The sequence below is a fragment of the Lissotriton helveticus genome, chromosome 6, assembly GCF_964261635.1.
Source record: "Lissotriton helveticus chromosome 6, aLisHel1.1, whole genome shotgun sequence".
In the NCBI taxonomy this organism is placed as follows: domain Eukaryota; kingdom Metazoa; phylum Chordata; class Amphibia; order Caudata; family Salamandridae; genus Lissotriton; species Lissotriton helveticus.
This window is the reverse complement of record NC_136067.1, coordinates 1,295,325,163-1,295,353,052: the sequence shown is the minus strand read 5'-3', so window position 1 is coordinate 1,295,353,052 and position 27,890 is coordinate 1,295,325,163.

Below are 27,890 nucleotides of genomic sequence, written 5' to 3'. Positions count from 1 at the left end.
GTTGAGCCCTCTATTGGCCTTCGCCCTAGAGTTTATATTAATCTCAAAGAGCCTTTATTAAATTGCTTTTGATGATTCTGAACATCAAGCAGAGATTTAAAAAAATAAAGTAAAATAAAAATAAAAATACTGATCCAAATACTTGGAGTGATATGCAAAACCACTGCATGAATCTTCAGGGATATTTATTTATTGATTTGTCTGTTTATTTATATAAAAACACTTCCAATATTTGTGAACACTGGGAAATATGTTTAAAAAGTAATGCTGGCAAAGCCAATATCTCTGGCTTGCATTTTAAGTTACAAGCCAGACAATTGTCTTTACCAATATTACTGACCAGGGCTCCAAGAATTGGTGCATGTGTAGTATGGCACATGCAGAAGCTGTTGAAGGCTGGTGACACATGGGGATGAGGTGAACACAGAGGGGCTGCAGGGGGATGAGATACACAAAAAATCTGCAAGGGGTTAGAGCACACAGAGGGGAGGCGGGAGGAACAAAGGTTTTGCAGGTGGTGGGGCACATAGACGTGTTGCATAGTGTGGCACGGTGGCACAGAAAGGGGTTGCAGGCAGTGGGGCACACAGAGAGCCAGCAGAGGTGGGTGAGGGCGCTACACAGTCATTGTAGGGGGGGCAATATCACAATAGGACCTGCAGAAGTTGGGGGCACACAGACTGGTTGCACAGCCAGGGCAGTGTGGCACAGAGGGGTTGCAGGGTGGAAGCGACACAGAGGAGGGAAAGGACAAGGATCTGGGGGTACGCACAGGGGATGCAGGTTGGTAAAGGGGTGCAGGGCAAGTGTAGCACACAGTTGCTGCAATGGGGCGTGACGGTGCACAAAGGTGCTGTAGAGGGCAGGGGCAAAATGAAAGGAAGATATGGAATGCACACTGGAGAGTTTCAGTGATGCTATGGGCCATACAGAAGGGCTGTATACAAGGAGGAGCTAGACTTCAAAACAGTTGAGAGAACACAAAAAGGTTGCAAGGGACTAGAGAAGTATACAGGGGCCCAGCTGATACATGGCAGAATACAGGGTTTACTGGTGGGACAGTAGCACTTGCAGGGGCTTTATGGATGCAGAGCAGAAAGAGGAAGCAGGGTGGGACAGGGTAGAACATCAAATGGCAGCACAGGTGAGGCTACTAGGCACCTAGCGTTACTGCTCCGCAGGGGTAGCATAACACCATGATGGCTCAAAGAGGGCCTGTAGAAAAGCAGGGGATACACAGAAGGGCTGCAATATTGGGGAAGCAAACCACTCAGGGGAACTATGGTAGGGCAAGGGGCACGTTCACTGAGATATAGACCAACACACACTGACCATAATATTCCATCACACTGACCATCATAAGCCAATGCGCCCACCATCATACATTCATACATCTAACATTAAACAACCCATACACCGTCATACATGAACAAATCCGTCATACTTCCATTCAGCTAACATCTTACATCAACCATGCACCAGCATACATCCAAGCGACCTTCATCACATGACAGCACACCAATATTATTGGTATCTCTGAGGCAAGATACAAGAACGGTTTATTGGCGTATGATGTTGGTTGTATGGACGCATAATGTTGGGTATGTCATCATTCCACGGTTGCAAAATATATTGGTTTTGTGGATGAATGAGGGTAGATGTGTAGGCATATATTGAGAGGTGTGTTTTTGTACATTGGTTGTGTCAATGCATTGACACAACCAATGTTGTACAAAAACACATTGCATTGACACAACCAATGTTGTACAAAAACACACCTCTCAATATATGCCTACACATCTACCCTCATTCATCCACAAAACCAATATATTTTGCAACCGTGAAATGCTGACATACCCAACATTATGCGTCCATACAACCAACATCATACGCCAATACACCGTTCTTGTATCGTGCCTCAGAGATAATACTTGAATAAATATTTCAGCTCAATTACGCACGCACATTTTATTAATTTCAGAAGATGAGGCACATAGTTGCCCTTACCATAATGCACTTCTATGCCTTTCTGATTACACCCAGATCTTTGCAGCAGGCACTCAATCCACTCACGAACCTTCCCCCTATATCTAAAGTGCCCTGTAACTCCTCACAGATGAGGAGCATCATAAATCATACTGACCGATTTTCGGAAATACTGTTGCATTCCCGACTCAAAGAGAATGTAATTTACCAATAAAACAATATTCTATTGTAGTGATCAGATCAGACCACTGCAGATTTAGAAACATCAAGCGGCTGTTGTTTTATTTCAAACTCAGCTTGATGTCTGCACCATTGAGAGCAGGTGCTATTTGATTCAAGAGCTGCCACAGGTGGAACAGACATGGGTGCGTCTAATGAACCCAAGACAGCCTTTGCTAAACTTCACCCATTCAAAACTGCTCAAATCACTTAAAATCCAGCTGTGTACATTATACTGTTGCAGTGTGTACTGTTATATTTTATTTTTAATGCATCAGTCAAATTGAACCAATGCAGATTTAAGTGCTTTGGGTGTTGAGGACCATTCCTTAGTAAACACTACAAAAGCCATGGTGGCTGACTATTTTATATAAGCCATATTACTTGGGCCATTAGACAAGTGTTTTTTTGTGTGAAGTTTTGTAAGGCTTAGTATCTGAAAAGCATTATTTAGCTTGTTGGTAGCCCCAGGACTGAGTGCTGGGTAAGAAACTCCAGGGCCTGAAGTCCACCAGCAGCTCTGATGCGAACTGGTAGGAATGGTGAGAAACAACCTCCTCTTCTAAGGAGGGCTCCTGTACATTTAAATGGGACCTTTGAAATGCCACTGAGCAAGGCTACCACACCTTCAATGGACATAACCGTGACTTCCCAGCATTTCTCGCTTATATGAAATTAGTAATTAATCACAATTCTTAGCATGGATGCGGTCCTTGTAATGGAACAGAATAGAGTAGACACTTCCCAGTTGGGTGTTATATGCTGAATCAGACAGAACTAGCACTTCTCTAAGCTACCAGGGATTTCATGGGCCGTTAGTTGCACTTTGGAGTGTATTGTATTTTAATTGGGACAGTATGAACACTTCTTAGCAGAGCTGGTATTACTTAAGTGGTTATATGGAGCACTTATTACATTAGACCCAATTAATACATTGGGTAAGCACCTGCACTTCACTATAACACTGCAATAGCTTCAACGGGATGGTCCCAGATATTCTGAGAATGCACTGTGACTGTCTCAGAACGTCTCACGAGGCCTGTTGTCAGTCAGTCACATTCTTTATTCAGCATTTTTCAATAACACCATAAAAGTACAATAACATTTTTACCAACATATACAATTAAAAGACACATCAGAAGAGATACAGTACACAAATCATATATGAGACAAACATACTCCCCTCCCAAATTCCTCTCCAAATTATGGTGGTGTTTGCTCAGCAGATACCTCTGGTGTCTCTTAGTTTAGCTGCTGCTCTTAAAAAGTTTATCACACAAAATAGGGTCAGGGGATCTCGGGCCATTTGTAAAAATACGAGAGCATCCTTCACATGTCTAAGATTGGCCTTTTTAAACAAACGTCTTAAAAGCGACGCCTGGGCATTAGATAAAATGGGCATAATAATACAAAATGAAGGGTATCCTGCGGAGATCGATGATCGCAACCACAGGGACCCTTTGACTCAACTGAATTAGTAAAACCCACCAGCTCGGCTAGTAGGTGATGTAAAAGGTTGAGCCTAAAACGTGTAAATAGAAACCTATCCTGGACGTTATGTATAAGGGCGAGGTACGGCTCCAAACCTCTGCAGGACCTCACTACAGCATGTGCCTTACTTGACTGTTTGTTTCTATCCTTAACTTCTCGTGCTATAGCTTTATGTTTGAGAAGCATCTCCTTTACTCTGACCTGGTCCCGTTTTGTTATACGGGAGGGTGTTAGAAAAAGATCCTCACACCCAATGCTTACCAAACCACCCTTCACATATTTGAGCCATGGGATGGACATTCCCTACTTCCTCCCCAGGCAGTTAGTTATTATCTGTTTTGTCAGACTGGCTTCTGGGTTGAACCAAATCTTTAGCCAAGCAACGAGAGGCCTTCTCCCCACCCTATCCTCTAAGTACTCACAGCCCAATTCTTCATGCAGAATATGGGAGGGGACACTCTGGGGTACTTTGAGGAGCCTTCTCAGGTGTTTAATTTCCTCTACTTGCAACTTAGATACCTCCACCATCCCCCATAGTTCTGCCCCGTATGCCACTTTAGCGTAACAGATGAAGTTGTATAAAGTCAGCATCTACTCAGGTGACCATCGCCCCAATCTGCGACCAAAATTCATTATTGCCCCAGAGCTTGATACTAACTTGTTACAGCGTTACTCAATCAATGATTTAAAATGTAAGCCCCTATCAAATAAAATTCCCAAGTATGAAAAGGTCTGTACCTTCGCTAAACTCGCTGTACCTATTTTGTAATTACAATTTTTCCCCATGTTTTTGGGCCCCACCTCCATGACATATGATTTAGACAGGTTGGCAGATAGATCTAAACTATTCATAAAATCTAAAAACCTGTCTATCAGCCGCTGCAGTCCGAGTGGGGTACGTGCCAGCAAAACCACATCGTCTGCATAGAGCAAGACGGGAATCGGTCTGCTTCCTATTCTGGGTGAGTCCACTTTTAGTCTAATTAAAAACTGTTCTAGGCCATTAATGGATAGCGAGAACAAAAAGGGGGCCAAAATGCACCCCTGCCTGACCCCACTGGTACACCTGAAGGACTCGGTATTCCCTCCCTCCAGATTGTACCTCACTTTAGCAGATGTGTTCCAGTGAAGGGCTCTCAAAATCCTGATAAGGCCAACGTCTACCCCTAAATTGGACATTATTGCCCACAACTTTTCCCTATTCACACAATCAAAGGCTGCAGCCAGATCCATGAATGCTAAATAAACCTTTTCCTTATTGGCTACTGTATATTTTGCAACCAATAAATATAAATTTAAGCATTGGTCGGACGTGGATCTGCAGGCCCGAAAACCATACTGGACATCAGTGAGAATATGGTGTTTCTCTTCCCAACTCATCAGGCGATTCAAGACAACCCTGCACAACACTTTAGCTGTTACATCTCTCAATGAGATAGGGCGGTAACACAGGGGGAAATCCCTACTCCCCTTTTTAAAAATGGGAACTATTGTGGCCGTTGACCATGAGCGTGGTAGCCCCGAAAGTATGGCCGCATTTATCACTCTTGTTAAAACTGGGCCCCACAGTTCTACTTTACTCAGAAAGAAGTCCGGCGGGATCCCATCCGGGCCTGGGGCTTTATTTCGTGCCAGGCCCTTGATACCCCCCAAAATTTCCTCTAGTGTAAATTCGGGTGCCTCTGTCCCCCCCCCCCCCAATCGCCTCGTGCTCCTCAGTCTCGGTGGTCCCCCTATTATATAATCCTCTGAAGTGGTCCACCCACTGTTCGGGGAGCACATTGGACGCTATCTGTGGGCTATTTCCATCTTGAAAACAGGGCCTGTTAACTATCGTCCAGAAAGTGGAAAGATCTCTTCTTTCTGCCGCTCCTCTGAGATCCTCCCATGTTTGGGTTTGAAGCGCATTCTTCCGGCGCCTTACTGCCTGTTTGTAGGTTAGTCTGCACTGCATAACCCTTTGAGTGTCTCTTGGCTTGTGTTTGAGAGCAGTTCTCAAATTCTTATGGGCTAGGGAACACCCTCTATCAAACCATTTAGGCTCGATCATCTTCTTAACCCGCCCCGGGCGCCGCCCTTGATCCATAGCCCTCACCCTAATGTCTTCAGCCTCCCTCCTTGTTACCTTTCTACCACTTGACACTGCCACCGTCACTGTTAGTGGGTTATGATCACTAAAACAGCTACAATCAATGGTAAACCCCAGAATTCTCAGTTTTAACAGGAGCCATACAAGTATAAAATCAATATATGAACTGTGTCATCCTCCTTTCAAGGTAGGGTTAACCTGCTTATTGGGTTTAATGGGTAACAGATCCATTGAGTGTTCCATATTGTAACTTTTCTACACCCTACTTAGTTCCCTTCCTTCGACCGTGTGATCAAAGTGGGCTCCCTCTTCTACATTACAAGATGTCCAATCTTTCGTAAATGGTATCAGTTTCGGACACAAATGACAATTAAAATCCCCTGCTATTAGAATCAATGGGGCCGTAGCACCCTGGTCTCGCTCTCTCTGTGACCCCAGTCTTTCCTCAAACTCTCCAACTCTACATCCTCCCGCATTATAGAAATTGACAAGGATTAAGTTAAGGTCTTTGCATTTGAACAGTACAGCAATCATACAGTCCGAGTTCCAATTTAGGTCCTTCCAGGTACCTTCCAAACTCAGGTGAGCCCATATTAGTAGACCACCCTTTGCTCTCCATGCCGTGAATCTACCCGCTGGGACACCAAAGGATTTGAACCCGACCAAATTGAAATTAGTCGGTTCCACTTCCCAGGTTTCCTGAACACAAATTATATTAAATCTGTTGATATATTCTAGCCACTCAGTGTTTTGGAATTTAGCTCATAGGCCCCCCACGTTCCAGGACACTAATTCGAGGGTGCTCCAATGACCACTGTTAGGGGCTCCAGCGGTTATGAGGGGCTCACTGGGTGGTGAGTAACTATGAGTCTGACTTGATGTAAGTTGCATGATGCAACATAGTTCATATTTGGATGTACACCTTTTAGGGGCTCCCCTACTTGTGATATTAGCTGTGGCTCCCTTTCCCTACCTATTTTGTCCTTGGGTAGTCAATCTACTTCACTGAGATGTCTACCCCAACCCAATGGCGCATATTTGTTAAACAACGGGAGAGCATACCTTTCCCTCATTCGAGCAGCCTGATTCTCGTGTGTATATGCTCCAAAGCATCATTACCTAAGCACTCACTCCTCTCTCTATGGTTCCTTCCCCGCTCTCTATTTGGCTGCACCATCCACCCCCTATGGTCTTCCCGATGCCCTACCATGGGCCCAGTGTTTTCAGGCTTATAGAAATAGCTTAGATTTTGTGCCTGTATGTTTGATCGCGTGCATATCTGGGGATCCTGGGTAACATACTGTGCTACTTTAGGGTCTTTAAAATTCACAACAATACAATCCCCTAATATGTTTTTCTTCCTGTTTCCTACTCAACTCACTCTCCTTGCAAACAGGATCTTACAGTGGGCCTCTTGGGGCAAAGGTCTGTTACAATTTAACCAATGTATTATCTTATTTTTCAATTGGTCGTACGATTCCTCTACTTCCACTTTTAACTCAGGGACCCCCGTCAGGACCACCACGTATGGTGCACAGTCTGGGGGAAGATCTAAATGGGGCAGCGGTTTCTTTGCAATTTTTCTTTCCAACTCTTCATTGCCTAGCGCCCCCTGTACCCTGTCGGAATCGATTGTTCCCTTACCTCTCGTCCCCCCCCCTGAATTGTCTCTCACCGGCAGTTGCGCAGAGCAATCCGTCATGGATATGGCGGTAAGATTTAGAGCAGTGGCACCCTCCCTTTCACCCTCCCTTTCTATATTCTTCAAATGATTACCCCTCTCTATCTTGTCATCGATGCTCCCCAAAGTACACATTATTACTCCCTCCGCCTTCCCAAGTCTCTGTTCAATTGCTTTCAGTCTATCCCCGAGGGGCTCCAAGTGGGACATTAAAAGGAACTCTATCTTCGTCCAGAATTCCTCAGTCTGAAAAGGTCCCACTACAGCCACTGGGTCAGCACCATTTAGGGCAGTCCCCCCTGGCTGGGCTCCTTGAGAGGTATTTGCAATTGAGGGGTCATCTGTAACACTCTCCTTCTGAGTGCCATGTGCACAACTCTTAGCCTTCTTCCCTTTCTGTTGTACTCCAGCACAGACTGCTCCTCGCTTTCTTTTCGCAGTAGCCCCCCTCAAACGCTCAACTAGGGAGCGGTGCTCCTCCGGGACCGTTTCCCCCCCTGCGGCTGTGTTACTGAAAAAGTTAGGCCCTTGGCCCTACAGTGTTAGGGGAGCTGGAATGGCCTGTATACCTGTGGACTCTTCCAGCGGGGCAGTTGCCATGTCAGACTGTTGTCATGGTTTACCTGTTGGTTACTTATAACACTTCCAACGGTTCACTCGATTACCTATGTACCGCGATTTGCTCTGTTGCCGTTTCTAAATAAACGGACTTTATGATTAGCGTTGTAATCATGATATTATTACCATCTTTGAATCCACAAACTAAGGGGTGTAAATTAAGACACTTTAAAGAGGTTGATGGTCATCATTACTATACTTGCGACCATAGCCTAAGAAGAAAAGTTTTGTTGTCTGTATAAATACTACAAGAAATACCCTCAAGGAGGGTTAGTGTTGTTCAACATGAGAGAGTGGGAAGATACATGAGTTAAAATTGCTTTTTACCTGATACCTTTGGTATTTTGGTCTGTTCTTAATGATAAGGTTATATGTTACACCGCATGAATTTTAGTTTGGTGTATTTTTCCTTTTAGAGCGGTGCCTCCTTTATCCTGAGCTGTTGCCAGGTGGGGTGAGGCCTTGTCCTCCATATTCACGAGGTAAGATGGGGGTTTTTCGCCCATTTCTTCTGGGCGTGAGTGTGATGGTTTACTTTGTTACCACACATTAAGCAGAGAATGAATGGGAAGACTCTATCCTAGGATTCCATTGCACATTGTGTGACTACATTTATCTTTTCATATCATTTGTGAACCTATGGAGAACTCTGGATTGTGAGAAATTTGTCTCACTCTGTATCCTTTTCTGGTTTGTAAAAAACCTGTGTGTAGTTTACACTTACAGCAGTAGCTTTATTATTTATAGAGGTCCTGATGAAAGCACATGGTTCACTTTTTCCGTTGAGTGCTGAAACGTGTTGACCATTTCTGTCAAGGACGGCTATTTGTTAAAACTGGTCCTTAACACTGTTTTTAACTTTTGATCGCAGCATACACTAATAAAGTTCATAGTATGTCTACACATCAATTTTAGTTTTCACTTTACTGGTTTTGCACTGCATTTTATTTTTATTTTTGTTCCCATACACTCCACTATTTAGACATACTGCTCATCTTGGTAAATATACCTTTTTGACATCCTAGAGCTCTAATATCTATGGAGCAAGAATGTCAACCTTTACAAAAGGATACCCAAATGATGAAGCCAATCACCAGGCATGGTGAGTGATGGGAAGCCATACATATAAACCATATGTCATGTGTATGAATCGCGGGCTTTGTTTAGTTCTTCCTGTTCTTTCTTTATCTCCTAGACACTGGGATATAATCTGTATTTACATGTCCGTTTGGGGCCGCATATCCCGGTCTGTCTTTAAAATTCTGGCCTCTGACCCTTTTTAAACGTTTTTGTGTGCTTTGCCATGTCAGACTGGCCTTGTTTGTCTGGCGTGCACGCGTTCTGAATGGGTCCTAGAGATGATCTTTTTGAAAAAACTGGATCCATCGAGAAGCGGCGTTCCGTTAATGCTATCTTGTGTGCCAGAACTGAGGAAGCCCTTGTAATAAATTGGTCAAGGGTCCCTGTGCCATACCCTGCTCCTGCTCCATTCCTTCCCGTTCCATTGCGCAATGACATGTCGCAGGTAATACAGTTAGCAAAGCTTCAGATTGAAACTAACGTAAATGTTACCTTTTGTAGTGTCCGGGAGCTTAGAGGGGAGCCCAGCCCAGCCTCTGCTGGTCTCCAACGGGCTCAAACGGGCCCGCCCTTGGCCTGGGCTTCGCCCGCCCGCGTCCCGCGCTGCGGGGGGAGAGGCAGAGCTAAATCGCTAAATGGTGTTGCCTCCCCCTCTCAAGCAGCAGCTGGGCAGCAGGTGCAGGGACTTCTGGGTCTTGTAGTCCCCCTGGGCGCAGCAACGACCCGGTGGTGCTGAGATCAAAGAGCGCTTGCTGTGAAGACCTCGGGACCCCTGTCCCACCGAGGCAGGTTGGGCTGCGATGAGGGCAGGCAAGCAAAAAGAGGCAAAAAGCAAGTCCAGCGCTCCGGGGTGAGAGGCATCGCTAAATAGCGCGATGGTGGTGCCTCCCCCCCTCAAGCAGCAGCAGCTGGGCAGCAGGTGCAGGGACTTCTGGAGCTTGTAGTCCCCCTGGGCTGCAGGTGCAGGGACTTCTGGGGCTTGTAGTCCCCCTGGGCGCAGCACCAACCCGGTGGCACTGAGATGAAAGAGCGCTTGCAGTGAAGACCTCGGGACCCTTGTCCCACCGAGGCAAGTTGGGCTGCGATGAGGGCAGGCAAGCAAAAGGAGGCAAAAAGCGAGGCCTGTTGCCCTTTCAGTGGGACATTATCAGTACCACGTAGCAATGCTCCTGTAATATGGATGGCAAATGGCGGCCATTTATCAAAAGGGTGATATTCAAGGAATAAAACAGTATCACAAGCCTGCTATGCTTAAAAATGATTGTGTCTAGAATTCTCACCATAGAGGATGTATTCTTAATGACTCAGGACTTGAACGTCCATGTGTGGCATTTATTCTTTAAATTCTACAGTATCAGATCTCCTCAGTTGAATTGCTAAACTTTTACTAGAGTTTTACTGAGAATTGTCATTAGAGGCCACTGTTAGAATTGGCACGGAGAATGCAGTGACTTTCGGCAACACTGAGCCGCTGTGATAGGTAGTGGCATGTTGCACAACAAGTAGCAATGGTGAAATATTTTCTAAAATGCCACAAATTGCAGCACAGGCAGAAGTAGTGAAAACCCCCCTCACAAGCACAGAACTGATTCACTAAAGTCATGAGAATTGTTATGTACACTCATTCCACTCACAATACAGGGAGCAGCAATGTGTCAGTCAGGCATGAAAGGTACAGCAGTAAAATAATCTTAACACCAAAACATGTGTAAGTAGTTAACCCTGTCCTGTTTATTTCTCTGCATTTCTCCTGGACTTCTTAGATAGCAAACACTAGAGGAAGCAAATTTCCCATGCAAACCCGTGGTTAGATCAGCTCCCCTGTAGGACAGGAAGCATCATGAAATCTCTGTAACAATTTGCATGCCATAATGAAGACAAAATAAGCAGTGTAATTGCCTGATGAGCAAGGGTGCACTGACCCTCGCCCACATTCACAGTCTGATTATCCACCACGGTGGACGGGTGGAAGAGTAAGGGCATGAAAGCCATACAGGGAAGATTAAAGATGGGTGAATATCCATTGGCAGCCCAACGGGTTGTTAAAAATACACAACTGTTATCTCACGGCTAGTGTTAGAGAAAGACTATTGTGTCTGTAGCTTCTGGATGTCCGTGCTGAAATGCTCACTTTGCTGCCACCCAGCACTCTCACATGTAGGGACAGCCCTGGTTGTAGTATTCGATGTGTAAAGACCAGGAACATTCCCGAGGAAGTTCCCAGTAGGGATTTAGGAATTGCAAAATAGAAGGATGCTCAAGAGTAACAATTGGAAATTTTACAAAAAGACCTCCCAATCATAAATAACAGTCATAGATAAAAATAAAGCTAAACCATATTAACACTAAGAGAGAAAATAACAGAAATAAATAAATTGCTAATACAGGTGGGTTATTTAAGTAGGCTTTAAATTTTAAGTTTGGTGTGTACCTTCGAATTGAGTCTGTGCTACAAAGAGGCATCTCGTCGGGGGTCCTTCCTGCTGTGAACAGGGATGGACTTTAGAGAAACAAAATACATCTCGTCAGACTATTGTGCTAGAAGGGTGGTCGGTTTGTGCAGAGTGACTCACATACATAAACTTGCCGTGGCATAGCCAGGGAGCCATACCCTGATTTGGCAGCACAAGCACGCGAACAGATTTAAAAAAATGTGCGCACGCCTCGCGTGACAGCGGGGGGGGAGAGGAGGGGGCCTGCATGATTGACTTGCAGGAGCCAGTGGCTGGTGCCGCGATAATTGATAGCATATGGCGGCGGCCGCTGGCTCCCGCGAGTCAATCGCCACACGTGCATGCGTTGACATTGAGGGCAATGGAACGCATGCACGTGCTTGGCTGAAAAGCCATGGCGATAACAAAAGGTCTTTTTGCCTTCCAGCGCATGCTTGCTGCGTAGGCGAGACCTAAAAAGGGATAGGAGAGAAATGTACAAAGGTATAGACACTAGACAATGTAATTTGCAGTAAGTCACTAACAACCAGAATAGGTGAAAATAACTGTAAAAGTAAAACCAATATCTGACTCACACTACCAGAAAAACAAGCATTAAGATGCATCAAGCTGGAATACACATCCACACATTACTAAAGTGTAAAGTGCGTCAGAATACCAAGAGACCAACTATGTTTTTCTCTGATAATTTCTGAAGAAGGGATTTGCACATCTAAAGACAGTCCAGGGCCGGACTGGGAACCACAACCGGCCCTGGAAAAGTGCTCGGCCGGCCTCCCCCTCCCCACTCGGGGGGGGGGGCTGGGGAGGTGGGGTTGGGGGTGCTGCCGAGCGCTTTTCTAGGGCCTGTTTTCGGCCGATTTTGTTGCAGGGCCGATTTTGCAGCTATGCTACAAAAATGGCCCTCTAACAAAATCGGCCCCCAGGGGCTCAAAACCGGCCCCCACCCTTGCGGCGCACCGGAGGATTGCCCGGTGCCCGCTATGGCCTGTCCACTTTCACGCCAGGACCGCGAGCCCAGAAGATCGAGGTTAGAGGGAGTGGAACTCATGCTGCAAGAAGAAGCTGATCACGTACTGCCATAGAAGCTTGCCCAAGAATCCACCCCCAACAAGGAGGTCTTGCCCTTAATTAATACGAAATACTTTCGGGGCAAATCGATAGAACGGAAAACTCAAAACAAATCTAGAGTCCGCCAAACAACAGCCTAATTATCAACTGCATGGAACAGAGGCATCAGGGCACTTGAATCATAATAACTAAACAGTCAGACGGACTCGAAGAAATTAAATATCCACGTTGAGAAATAACAACGTCTGAAGTTTTGAGACTGTGAACAAACTGCTCAGGACCTGATATAGAATGTAAACAGGAGAATCACGTAAAGTGGCAACCATCCAGTGCCCAGAATATATGAGAGACTAATTTTATAGTCTTGAAAAAGATGGCAGAGTATTGATAATAGCCATCGAAACGCGTTGACGCCTTACATACACAATCAAGAGACAATAACTACCCTGGAGTCCAGAAAATAACGGGCCCAGGTTCAGTTTGTGACAATTATTGGAGTCTCAGATGTGTAATTTCCAATGACAAATTACTTGTGTCTCGTGTATGTCTCTCCTTTGTTGTGATTCTCTTGAGGAAAATTGAATTTTGCCCTGTCATGTGTCCCTACGTGTTCCCCATTATATGCTATATGTGCATGATCGTTATGCATATTTACCCCCTTGACAGATTAAAGACGCAATTATAGTTGTGTCCAACGTTAATATGCCAGTTATCCAGTCTCCCTGAAAGCAACGAGTTTTAGGCCTATGTTGCCAACGTTTTACATTGTGCACGTTAATTCATCGAGTTGTCCCCGTTTCTAGGCCTCATAGGGCCCGGACACCAGATTCAAGCTCAAGTCTCCTGAAACCACTCCGAGGAGCGATGCAGCCCCTCCCGTATCCCTGACCCTTCACTTACTTTCTGCCAAGCAGCGCGGTGCCCGGCCTGGCCTGCCTGCCTGTCTGCCAAGAATATGTTATGCCTCTAGTTATCAGTTCAGCTCCCCGGCTTCACATTCCTAAGCTAACGAACCGCATAAACATTCTCAGCTATAGTCTAGTCTTTCTGTCTCCATGCAAGAGAATTACTGAATTAGTATCCATAGAAGATTCATAGCACACGCAATACATAAGGAAATATATGCATGCACCAGCCTTAGTGTCAAGTAGCCTTTGCCCTGATGACTTTTAGATTCTATCAACATGTACTCCAAACACAAGATATCAGATATGCTATAGGTACATGTCGTCCTGACATCCCAGACTTTAGTCTCCTCTTCTGGTGCAGAAGTCAGAGCCCCCAGCTCTCCCCAGTTACACGTCATGGCCTGTTTGCGCGCACCAGTAGGTTAAAGGTTCCAGCTGCCCAGGTAGCCCCCTCCATGTACCCACCCATTTATGACACTTCTGTGACGTCTATATCACATGTCTTCGTGCACGTCCTGTGCACGCCTTCTTTTCACGCCCATGTGTTCTTATCTTACGTTTGTCACTTGTTACGCCTACTGTATGCAATACAATTGTACTATTTTACTATATATACTATGTAAAGTTAATGAGACGTTGCAGCTGCCATTCCATTCCATTGCATGCCACATCATGGTCTTTAGGCTCGAGCCATCCGATTAAAGCCATTCTGACTCAGATATCACGGATCCTGCCTCTTATTTATTGAGCTATCTGTTATAGTTAATGTATAGAAAAATAGTATTGGTAATTCATTATTTATTTACCACATAGAATGGCGCCCGAATAGGGACGAGCCCCTTCCCCACGCGCCGGCGATGTAACGCAGGCCCCCTGACCCTTCTACAGCCGTGACGGAACCCTACTGTGCACGTGCAGATATTTCTGCTTCAAGTCTCCCTCAGGCCCACGGAGGAGACGGAGACTGCGGTCCGGCATCCAGACGAGGCGGTGAGGAAGGCGGGTCGTTCCGACCAGAGCCCAAGCCGAGAGAGCAAGGTCCGAGGTATCCGGAGGCCCACCTGTAACCGAAGCCCGAAGCCCGAAGCCCGAAGCGCATGCGTAGTGCGTAGCAGTAACCAGACATCGTAGCAGTCCAGTCCAGTCCGAGGCCTTCAGTTTGCTTGCCGGTGAGTACCGTTGCTGGGGGTATCTAGACGGGTTCATTAATTTGTGCCCGGTCCGACGGGTTTGGGTACACAGATCCGGTCCGACGTGTTCACCTAGGTGGATACGGTATGACGTGTCTCTTTAGGAGACCGGTATGTTCTGTACTGTTTTAGCAGTGCATCCAGTAATTCTAGTAAGTCTGTTCTCGAGAAATTCAAGTATTATGTTTTCAATGTATTAGGTAGTATCTGTTCGAACTGTTATTAATGTGTTTTTAATGTCGTGGTATGAATGATTGTTTTGCTATTCATTACTGTGTTCATTGTGTATTGTGTTCAAGTTCAAGTACGGTTCAAATATGCCTTTGTTTTCGAAGTTACGTCAGATAAAAACCAGAAAAGGGTTACTCGAAGAATCAGTTCTTGTCCCTCCCAGGGACAGTCCTGGACATTTCATGTATCATAAGCATGGCTTAGATGCCATACTGTATCTAGATTTATGGGTGGATTACACCAAACATCTTGAAGAGAAATATAGATGGCCTGTTTCAGGAACATGGGATGCCGAGTGCATCATGAGAGTAGAAGAAGCATTATGGAAAAAGAAAGCCAGACAATCCCAGAAAGATGCCGTAGAATTGTGGCGTAAAGAATCGCATAAAAGAACAGAGAAAGAATTCAGAAAAGCCGAATTAAGTAGGGAATCTTCCGAAAAAGCTCAAGAAAGGGAATTACTAGAAGAAGGTGAACGAGTTAGAGCAGAACAATCAGACAGACAGAGAAATGCCCTTATTAAAGGTATGTATCCTCTTCTCGCCGAGGGTTTGCCTAAGGCGACCCCGGAAACGTCCTGTAATTTACCGCCACCATTGGTCCCGACTAATCTGCGTCATAAACCGACTGCAGCTGAAATTTTCCTTTCTTCCTATTTAGATGACACTGTCCCAGAATATGCTAATACGAATCCTCCGCCAGTTCAACTTCCACCTCCTGTTAATAATGTAATTACTGTGTCTCCAGCCGTTGGTCCCGGGAATCCTGTCCATGTGCCAGTATCCCAGGACCAACCCACATTACGTACGCCTGCTTTACCAGTCACGTTACCAGTAGCCGCACATTCAGTATTAATTGACGATTCCAGTTCAGGAGGGGCAGGGGGAGGTATTCCTATCACCCCGCCTCAAACAAAACGCCTGACGCTGAGAGATGCAGCGTTACAACGTACCCCGAAAGTGACTACGTACGAAGCTCTCAGAAAGTATTTCAATGAGTGCGGATCTGATTGTAGATATGATCCAGTACCAGGTGAAGATAGTATGATAATATATTCCATACGCTTACGACGAGTTGCAAGCTTCTTGGTTACCATATCAAATATGAAAGAACATCTAGACAGAATATATCATTTCATCCGAACAGGGGAGAAACCAGAAAGTATTCACGAAGCTATGGTACACAGAAAAGTCGAGATTCAAGGCATGATTTTGCAATTTTTAATAAATTGTTTAATAAGAGAACAGGATCATCCTGATAAAAATCCAGAAGAGATGAGAGTCCTAACCAGATGGAGTGACAATATAGCAGAAGGAAAACACAAGACACAAAATAGTATAGAAACCATGTACAGAAAGATTTGTAAAGAAATTATAGGCATACACGAGAGGGAGAAAGCAAGAATAGTAGCCGAGAAAGAGAATGACTCTTCAGACGAAGAGGTAGACAACGAGAATCCCACCAGAATAGCGTATGTAGGTAGGACGAGACCTTCTGATAGACACACACGTCTAGACTACAAGAAAGCTTTTCCTCCTCCCGTACCAGATCAATGTTCTCTTGAACAAGTATTCCAGGCTACCGATAAAGTTCTGAAATTACGAATTGGTTACAGTAAACTTAGTACCATGCATGAACAAGAACTAGCCCGATCAGCAGTCCGATGGACTAGTGATTCTACCACGTTTTCAGACGAAGTAGTGGCTCAAATGTTTCTGAAACTACCACCAGCCGAGCAGCGACTGGTGGGTATGTACATGATCCAGCACCTCATTACACTGTACGAGAGTCAGCATTCTGATCCAGGTCCCTTATATAATGTACTGAACGAGTTACTACTAAACAGATGGAGAGGTCTAGGTACCGATTTAATTAACGTTATTCTAGAACAGCGCCACAAATACAGAACGTTCCTGACTCCGCATTTTGTTTCTGTTTCACCCCCATTCTACATAGATAGACAGAATCCGTTGCGAGAAGTACATCCTGTTAAGGGAACGGGGGTGAGCTCGAACGAGTATTTGTTTACACCCCTATAACGAAAATAGAACTACTGGAAATGAAAAAGTTAGTGCCCTGTCACGATAAAGATCCAGCAGGGTTCCACCGTGAATTAAAAGACATGCTCCGTATGGGAGAATACACGTATCCCGATATCATCAAAATGTTAAAAGTCCTGTTGCCTGCGGGCATATATGAAAAACTTAAAGAAAAAGAATGGGAGGTGGGAGAGAAAAAGATAGACTGGACCGCGTTAGAGAACGAAGATAACACACGAGTCCCAGGTACTGGTCTTGGGGATAAAGCCAAAGAATTGCCCGAACTGTTAATACAAGTCTTGCCAAGATTACTAGCCACGAAAAAGGAAGACTGGGACGCCATCTCAGCCTGTAAACAGAAACAGGACGAACACACTAGTGATTTCTATTCCAGATTTGAGAAATGTTTCATTATTAATAGCGGTTTGAAAACAAGTAGTGAGTCGTATCCACATCTTTTTGTTACCAAACTAGTTGAGAATTCTTTACCGCAAGTTAAAAATAGAGTATTGAAAGTCGAGAGTACATGGCAAGCTAATACCCCGTCCCAAATGCTCCAGATGTTACAGTATCACCAGAACCGAATCAGGGAAGAGCAAGAACACGAAAGGAGACGTATGAAAGACACGAAAATGAAAGTACTAGTTGCACAGTCTGTTCAACCAGATAGTCAGAAGAAGGGTACGAATCAAACTAGTCATTCTGCAGCTCCCGTTAAAGGGGCATGCAATTACTGTAAACAGCCAGGTCATTACATAAACGAATGTGCAGTTCTGAAACATAACATAGCTACAGGTAAGACGAAAGAGAGACCACGTCCTCCTAGACAAGAACATGTTCCGCAAAATGCCCAGCCACCGCAGAACGCACAACAGACAGTTACAGTACCGCAGCCTATAGCTGCCACACAACACGTTACACAACAGATGTACCAGTACGCACAGTCAGATTATCCAGAATATCAGCAGTATTCATGAAACAGCCTAGAGAGGGAGGTTGGCTTGCCTCTCATCGAGATTCCTGTAGATCAAGAGGGTCCCTATGTACACATCCAAGTATTAGGGAAAGACAGAAAGTTTCTGATTGATACAGGGGCAAGTAGGACTACCATCAGTCATGACGAGGTTCCAGGGGCTCCACTCTCAGGCTCAAGAAATGTTTCCCTGGGATTTTCAGGAAAGCCTATTGTTAATGAAATATCGAAACCAGTTTCCCTAGAAGTTGGTCCATTGTCCCGAACTACAGACTTGTTACTTACGAAATCCTGTCCCGAAAATGTACTGGGTATTAAAACATTGAAAGAATTAGGAGCGGTAATATGCTGTTCTCCGGAAGGAGTGAGATTGTTTTTACGTGATTTTAAAGGTCATTATGTGTTACGTGATTTTGATCCAAGATTATTGAATGTACCACAGCATTTATGGGCGCAAGGTCCAACTGATGTAGGTTGTATGCACATTACACCATATCGTGTCACTCTGAAACAAGGTGTTGTATTGCCACGAATCCGACAGTACAAATTACCACCTGAGGCTGTAGCAGCCTTATCGAAAATTATTGACGAGCTCATTGCTCAAGGAGTAGTTGTAGAAACTGACTCCAATGTATGTAATTCTCCTATCATTCCGATTCTTAAACGTACTGATCCAAATGCACCTCCAGTTTATCGATTAGTGATTGACCTTCGAGAACTTAATAAATGTATCATACCCCAGTACCCAGTGGTTCCAGATATCTCCTCCCTATTGACTGCCATTGATTCTGAAGCTACGTTCTTTACTGTTATTGATCTCAAGAACGCATTCTTTAGTGTCCCCATTCATCCAGACAGCCAGTTTCTTTTCGGATTCTGTTTAAACGGAAGAAGCTATAAATTCACACGAGCACCTCAAGTTTCACAGAAAGTCCTAGTATTTACAGTCAGGCACTTAAAAGACAACTAGACAGTATTCACATGCCAACTGACACTGCCCTGCTCCAGTATGTCGATGATCTATTGATCACAGCCCGTACAGAACGTGACTGCGAGCGTGCGTCACTGACAGGCTTGTATTTCCTGGCAGACATGGGGCATAAGGTGTCCCTTTCGAAACTGCAATTCTGTGTCCAGCAAGTGGTATACCTTGGACACTTACTGTCCAAGAGGGGTAGACAGTTGACACCAGACCGTATCCAGTTAATAGCACATCTTCCACAGCCCAAGACACAGAAGGAGGTACGAGCTTTCATCGGCCTCACTTCTTACTGCAGACAATGGATTCCTCAGTACGCATATCTAGCCAAACCACTGATACAGTTAACGACACAGGAGGCAGCCACATCGACTGTCCTCCCTTGGACCCAGGAACATACACTTGTTTTCAATGAGTTAAAGAAAGCTTTATGTAATGCGCCTGTGTTAGCGACACCAAACTACAGTAAGCCTTTTACACTTTTTGTTACTGAACGTGATGGTACAGCATTATCTGTTCTCACGCAAGATCAAGCAGGACAACACAAGCCTTGTGCTTATTTTTCTAGCACATTAGATCCAGTAGCCCAGGCTCTGCCTGCGTGCCTCAAGTCAGTTGCAGCCACAGCTCTAGCTATCAGACAAAGTGATTCCATAGTGTTAGGACATTCCCTGACAGTACAAGTTCCACACTCCGTGGAAGTTCTTTTAAACCGAACACAGACTCAGCACTTGACAATTGCACGATTAACAGGTTATGAACTGACACTGTTTCAGCCACACATAGAAATCAGACGCTGCAACGTATTAAATACTGCTACACTGTTACCCTCGATTACATCGAATCCTGCCACACATGACTGCGTGGAAGTCATTAACACCATGACGAAGCCAAGACAAGACTTGACGGACATTGCATTACCTGATCCTGACCTGACACTTTATGTGGATGGTTCATGTATGAGAACAAGTACAGGAGAACTAGTAGCCGCATACGCAGTGACTACTGAAACTGAAGTTATAGAAACACATCGTATTGACACCCTGTCTGCTCAAGCAGCAGAGCTTATCGCTCTGACCCAAGCCTGCATACAAGCCAAGAACCTGAAAATAAACATATATACAGATTCACGTTATGCATTCGGAGTCGTTCACGACTTTGGAGTACTCTGGCAAGAAAGAGGTTTCATGACCTCTCATGGAGCCAAGATTCAGCATGGTCCCCTCATTCAAGCTCTGTTAGAAGCAATACATTTACCGAAAGCCATTGCCATCATGAAGTGCAAAGCACATACGAAAGCCACTGACACCATTTCTCAAGGTAACGATCTAGCAGATCGAACAGCCAAGCTTACAGCTCAGACTCCAGACATTCCAGCTAACACGACAAAGACAGACGTTCCAGTCCTGACAACTTGCATGACAGTCAAGGATCCTACACAAGACGTACTAGACATACAGTCACATGCTACCCCAGACGAAATCAAGAAATGGTCTGAACAAGGAGGGGTCCAGACAGATCAGGGATGGTTGACGAAGGGAAAAGCCACATGGTTTCTCCCCGACTCTATGGTTCAAGTTATTATTAATACAGCACACAGTCCAGCACACTTAGGAGAAAAAGCCATGTTAGACAGCATCCAGAACCTTTGGTTTAACAAGCATTTACGAGCAGCAGCCAAGCAGGAAGTGCGTACCTGCATGATCTGTTGTCAGTTCAATCCAGGTAAAGGTGTTCCGGTGGAACAAGGTGGATTCCATCCTCCTGACCACCCTTTTGAAGTCCTCCAGATGGATTATATTCAGATGGATCGATGTCGAGGTTTCAAGTATGTCCTCGTAGTTGTATGCGCTTTGTCCAGATGGACAGAAGCATATCCAGTCCCAGATTACACTGCCGCGACCACTGCCAGGCAGTTGGTTTGTGAGTATTTCCCCCGCTATGGTTTGCCCAGGGTCGTGTATTCAGACAACGGCCAGCCATTCTCATCCGAACTCATGAAACAAGTATCTCTTCTGTTAGGGTACCAGTGGAAGTTCCACTGCGTACGACACCCCGAGGCAGCCGGCCTCGTCGAGAGACATAATCAGACTCTGAAAATCCGCATTGCAAAAGTTTGCGCAGAGAAAGGCGTAGATTGGATGGTAGCCCTGCCAGTCGCCCTTTTTTACATGAGAATGGTCGCTCACTCCCGTTCAGGTCTGTCACCTTTCGAGGTTGTATTCGGTCGTCCCCCGAACATGTGGGGTACACCTATGCCACGTAAAATTACTGATGTTGACAGTAATATGCTGACAGATTACCTAGCTTCCTTGATGTCTGCACTACTCTCTTGTCGTTCACAGGTCGCGGCTGCTTTTCCAGACAACACCCAAGTGAAACCGCACGAGGTCATTCCAGGCGACCTCGTTCTAGTGAGGAATTTCGATCGTTCAAGTCCGCTGGAGCCCCGCTGGAAAGAGCCGAAACTCGTACTGATGACCACAAGGACCGCCGTCAAAGTGGAGGGCCGCAAGGGATGGCTCCACTCCAGTCACGTTAAACGTTTTCATGGACTCCGTCCAAAGACTTTTTTCAAGGACTGCCCAGATACTGACTCTAAACTCCCCCTGTTAGAGAAAACTCCGCAGCAGGAGTATAAAATGAAATTAAGGTCTAGCAAGTCAGACAGTTTAATTGTTTAAGTCCCTCTCGGGTGAAGCGGTTAGACAGGTTCCTGACATGTATGAGATAGACCCCCCTAGTGAGAGACTTAGACGAAACTCTAAGAAACTACGTTATTGTAAGAATTTGCACAGCAGATGCGTTATTACGTTGTTGTTTATGTTATTTCTGAGTCTTACGATCACATGCATAAGTTATGTTTTACATGTATATTTTCCTCCTATCGATTCACATGTACATTTTTCTTCTAATGATACAGTAGAACACACTTTTAGTGAACTACCTCCTCACGAGTTATCCTACCGACTTGCCATGCGCAACAATACTTTCATACGAATGTTACACTATTCACACCAGACTAGCAATGCCACTAATTGTTGGGTGTGTGGTCGACTCCCCCCTTTCCAGACACCGAAGGGAGTTCTGCCACTCTTTCCCTATCCGTTTTCACACAATGGTTCGTGTGGAGCATGGTTTACGATAACATCATCCCTAGACGATAAGTCCCTTTTGAATAGAACATGTTTCCCAGACAAGGAAGGTCTTTCCCATAGAACAGGGTTAGATCTAGAAAATGAAGTATATGATCTAGGTAATTATTCCTCGAATTTCATGGTTTTGAATGTTCAGTCCGAGACTACTCCAGACTTGCCTGCTATTACAGTTCTACCAGTGAAAGGCGAATTATGTGTTAGAAAGAATGGTTCAGTACATCTAGGACACAGTGATTGTAATACTGTGGTCGAGTATAGTGACAGTGGGAAATCTAATTTCAAAGCCTCACGTCATTCGTATTTTGTATGTGGTCAGACCGCATATGTACGTCTGCCCCTAGATTGGGATGGAACATGTTACATTGCCTTCCTACTGCCACCAGTTTTCCTAGCCCCATCCGATTATCACAGAAATACACATCTAGTACACGTCAGACATAGAAGGGAGATCGAGTCCCCAATTGTCGATCAAACTGAAACTGCATTAGAACAGTATACAGACTTCAATAAAGGTTTCTTTTTCTTCATAGGACCTATCCAGAATAGTAAGCTAATATGTAGGCTAACCAGAACCCTTGAAGCAGTAGTGAATGAGACTACTTCCGCTCTAGGTAACTTAACTGAAGAGCAATCTGCTATGAGATTTGTTGTTCTTCAGAACCGCCTTGTTCTTGACGTCATACTGGCCGATAGGGGCGGAGCTTGTAGAGTCATCGGATCTAGTTGTTGCATTTTCATTCCTAATAACGCCCCGTCTGTTTATTCAGCTATAACAAGACTTCATAAGATAGCCCATCAGTTGCACCAGAATCCAGGCACCTGGACATGGTCCGGTTGGCTCTGGAGTATAATATCTGCCTGGGGATGGAAAGTACTGTCATTCCTAGGAATAGTAGTAATGATCATATTCAGTTGTTGTCTATGTTTACAATGTGGCCCTGCGATTTGCGGCTTGTGCGCTACCTCTTGTATTCCTAGTCCTAAATCCCGTTCCAAAAAGATTCGAGACGAGCAAATGATGCTATATGAACAGATAGATGGTATCATGAATATTGATGTTTCCTGAAGGAAACGTAGGGAACAAGGAGGGAATGAGGAAAATTGAATTTTGCCCTGTCATGTGTCCCTACGTGTTCCCCATTATATGCTATATGTGCATGATCGTTATGCATATTTACCCCCTTGACAGATTAAAGACGCAATTATAGTTGTGTCCAACGTTAATATGCCAGTTATCCAGTCTCCCTGAAAGCAACGAGTTTTAGGCCTATGTTGCCAACGTTTTACATTGTGCACGTTAATTCATCGAGTTGTCCCCGTTTCTAGGCCTCATAGGGCCCGGACACCAGATTCAAGCTCAAGTCTCCTGAAACCACTCCGAGGAGCGATGCAGCCCCTCCCGTATCCCTGACCCTTCACTTACTTTCTGCCAAGCAGCGCGGTGCCCGGCCTGGCCTGCCTGCCTGTCTGCCAAGAATATGTTATGCCTCTAGTTATCAGTTCAGCTCCCCGGCTTCACATTCCTAAGCTAACGAACCGCATAAACATTCTCAGCTATAGTCTAGTCTTTCTGTCTCCATGCAAGAGAATTACTGAATTAGTATCCATAGAAGATTCATAGCACACGCAATACATAAGGAAATATATGCATGCACCAGCCTTAGTGTCAAGTAGCCTTTGCCCTGATGACTTTTAGATTCTATCAACATGTACTCCAAACACAAGATATCAGATATGCTATAGGTACATGTCGTCCTGACATCCCAGACTTTAGTCTCCTCTTCTGGCGCAGAAGTCAGAGCCCCCAGCTCTCCCCAGTTACACGTCATGGCCCGTTTGCGCGCACCAGTAGGTTAAAGGTTCCAGCTGCCCAGGTAGCCCCCTCCATGTACCCACCCATTTATGACACTTCTGTGACGTCTACATCACATGTCTTCGTGCACGCCCTGTGCACGCCTTCTTTTCACGCCCATGTGTTCTTATCTTACGTTTGTCACTTGTTACGCCTACTGTATGCAATACAATTGTACTATTTTACTATATATACTATGTAAAGTTAATGAGACGTTGCAGCTGCCATTCCATTCCATTGCATGCCACATCATGGTCTTTAGGCTCGAGCCATCCGATTAAAGCCATTCTGACTCAGATATCACGGATCCTGCCTCTTATTTATTGAGCTATCTGTTATAGTTAATGTATAGAAAAATAGTATCGGTAATTAATTATTTATTTACCACACTCTCCCCCCTTTTTTTATATTCAAATGCAAATAGTTGTTATTGTTTCTTTTTAACCAGTGTATTTTATTATGTATATGCAAGGAAATATTTTTTATGTAACATTGTGACATTGCTTTGTGACTTTTAAATCAATTGTGTATAAAATTTGGAAATAATTCTTTATTAATAAATGATCTAGTTTATACAAATGTGTGGATAAGATTGTGTGTATAGAAATACTTTGGGGATAATTATGAATGTATAAATGTGTGAGCCAAGGGACAAATTTTCTCTTACTGTTTAAGTACTCCAATACCCTGGTGTCCATAGGGGGTCTCTCTCTCATATATTTGAGCACTGTCCAGGCCTGAGACAGTCCAACATGCTTCTGCCAGGCTTGATTCAAACTCTCACTATTATGACCACATGGAACTGAGCCTCACATGAAATGTATTTCTCTGTGGATGACTATCCGATATCTTTTTTATTTTACCACACTGTACCTAAGGCCCTGGTCGCACTGGCTTGTTACATTCCGACCCCTGCATGGATGCTGAAATAAATTCCGCACCCATTATCGGGTCCGGAGTATCTATTCATCTTGATTGTTATAAAATGTGTTAGCTATTTGATTCACCTCTTTTTAACAATAGTGAGGCCCTCGGTGGAGCTGGAATTTGAGTACTGTAATAACTTACCCGAACTCCTGATACCAATGGTAGTAAATAAATTAAGGGGCATATTCACAAGAATCTATCGCGGAATTAACTGCACTTTATCGCAGCCAAAGTCGCGATAAATTTTGCCCACCATTCACAAGCTGGTGCTAACAGCCCACAGCACCACTTTTCCCGCGATAGCAGGCGCAAAAAACATCACCACAGAGGACCCCTGCAACTATCGCTAATGAGATGCAGAGTAGGCGTTCCCGTGACAAAAGCCACGACAACATTCACAACAACCAGACAGAACCGCGGAAAAAACACAAAACACGCAAAAAGGTGCGTTAGCAGCAGGAATTTTACACCTGCTCTGACCTGGTGTAAAGTCGGACGGCAGCCTGCACCACAATAAGGAGCCCAGCCCAGAGCCCCACCGGAAGAACAACAGATGCCATGGAGCTACTGATGATGCCCACCGGACACCCAAGAGGGTCACAACACCCACAGCCACCACACCCAGGAAATCCCCCCCGGGCCCCTCCCAGGCAAAGGCATGCTACTCCAGCTACTCCTAAACATGTACCAAATAATCTGCCTGATGTTGCACAATCACAACTGGTGACATGCATGTGTCGGGACAGAAATGACCATCACACATTCACTATTGAAGCAAACAATTACACTTTATTGAAACAACACAGAAAACACATTAAGACACGTGGCGGCTCCCCTCAACACATTCCATAGGTCACAGTCTGCGAGACAAAAAATATGATGAGAAGGAGTGTCCTGCGCACATCGTTTGTTTTTTGGTGTTGTGGTTTGTGTTATTCTCTCCATCGCGGTGGTTGTGTCGCAGACATCGTCCGCGGTTTCAGCAAACTATCGCATGCTAACGCCGCGTTGTGATTTCCACGTTGTCCCTGGGTTATTTTCCCAGGGCATCATCAGAAGGGCAACAGATGCCATGGAGCCACTCATCATGCAGCCCGGACACCCAAGAGGGCCACAACACCCACCCGGCACCCCCACCCCCCTCCCGGACCACCACAGAGGCAGCGCAGACAAAGACAGCAGCCCCCCAGGAAAACGCACCTGCCTCACAGGCTCAACATCTGACAATGTCACTGTCCACTACAGGCTGAAAGGGACAACCATCCTACGCATCCTGGCCATCATCACCTAACAGGCCTATGGCACCAACACAGTGGACAATCAACATACCACCCCGCACCAAGCTGCTGACTGTGCTGCACCTGTTGGCCCCTGGCACACCCCAACCAACACCTACCAGAGTCGTTGGAGTCTCACAGCCAGCCACATCCAAGTCCCCCACACCTGTACTGAACATCACCATCACCCTGGCTCTCCAGTCCCCATACGTGAGCCAATATGCAGCCCAGTTTTAGTCCATTCTACATATGAAAATTAGATGAAAGAAAGTTTCAATCTGATAATTTGATCTGTAGCCATGTATCTTCATGCAATGCCTTAATAAAGTGAAGAAGAGAATGGTCGGTTTCCCAGTTTTGCAGCTCGGAACGTAGAAGAGAGCTGTTGACTTAGTCGGATGCCAAGCTGTAATCGATGAAACAGGTTTACAAGGAATGCAGCCTGTCTATGGACTTCTGAGCTAACAGTGTCATTGCAACAATGCTATTGCTGGTAAGGCATCCAGGCCGAAAACCTCATGTTTTATTTCTTTCAATATCTGCTAATAGCACAATGTAGGTCTTTAAAATTCACAACAATACATTCCCCTAATATGTTTTTCTACCTGTTTCCTAGCCAACTCACTCTTCTTGCAAAAAGGATCTTACAGTGGGCCTCTTGGGGCAAAGGTCTGTTACAATTTAACCAATGTATTATCTTATTTTTCAATTGGTCGTACGATTCCTCTACTTCCACTTTTAACTCAGGGACCCCCGTCAGGACCACCACGTATGGTGCACAGTCTGGCGGTAGATCTAAATGGGGCTGCGGTTTCTTTGCAATATTTTTTCCATCTCTTCATTGCCTAGCGCCCCCTGTACCCTGTAGGAATTGATCGTTCCCTTACCTCTCGTTTCCCCCCCTGAATTGTCTCTCACCGGCAGTTGCACAGAGCAATCCGTCATGGATATGGCAGTAAGATTTAGAGCAGTGGCACCCTCCCTTTCTATATTCTTCAAATGATTACCCCTCTCTATCTTGTCATCGATGCTGCCCAAAGTACACATTATTACTCCCTCCGCCTTCCCAAGTCTCTGTTCAATTGCTTTCAGTCTATCCCAGAGGGGCTCCAAGTGGGCCATTAAAAGGACCTCCATCTTCCTCCAGAATGATTCCTCAGTCTGAAAAGGTCCCACTACAGCCACTGGGTCAGCCCTATTTAGGGCAAAGGTTCAGATTGAAACTAACGTAAATGTTACCTTTTGTAGTGTCCGGGAGCTTAGAGGGGGGCCCAGCCCTGCCTCTGCCGGTCTCTAACGGGCTCAAACGGGCCCACCCTTGGCCCGGGCTTTGCCTGCGCGCATCCCGCGCTGCGGGGGGAGAGGCAACGCTAACTCGCGCGATGGTGCTGCCTCGCCCTCTTAAGCAGCAGCAGCTGGGCAGCAGGTACAGGGATTTCTGGGGCTTGTAGCCCCCCTGGGCGCAGCGACGACCCGGTGGCGCTGAGATGAAACAGCGCTTGCTGTGAAGACCTCGGGACCCCTGTCCCACCGAGGCAGGTTGGGCTTCGATGAGGGTAGGCAAGCAAAAGGATGCAAAAAGCGAGTCCCGCGCTGCAGGGGGAGAGGCAGCGCTAAATAGCACAATGGTTGTGCCTCCCCCTCTCAAGCAGCAGCAGCTGGGCAGCA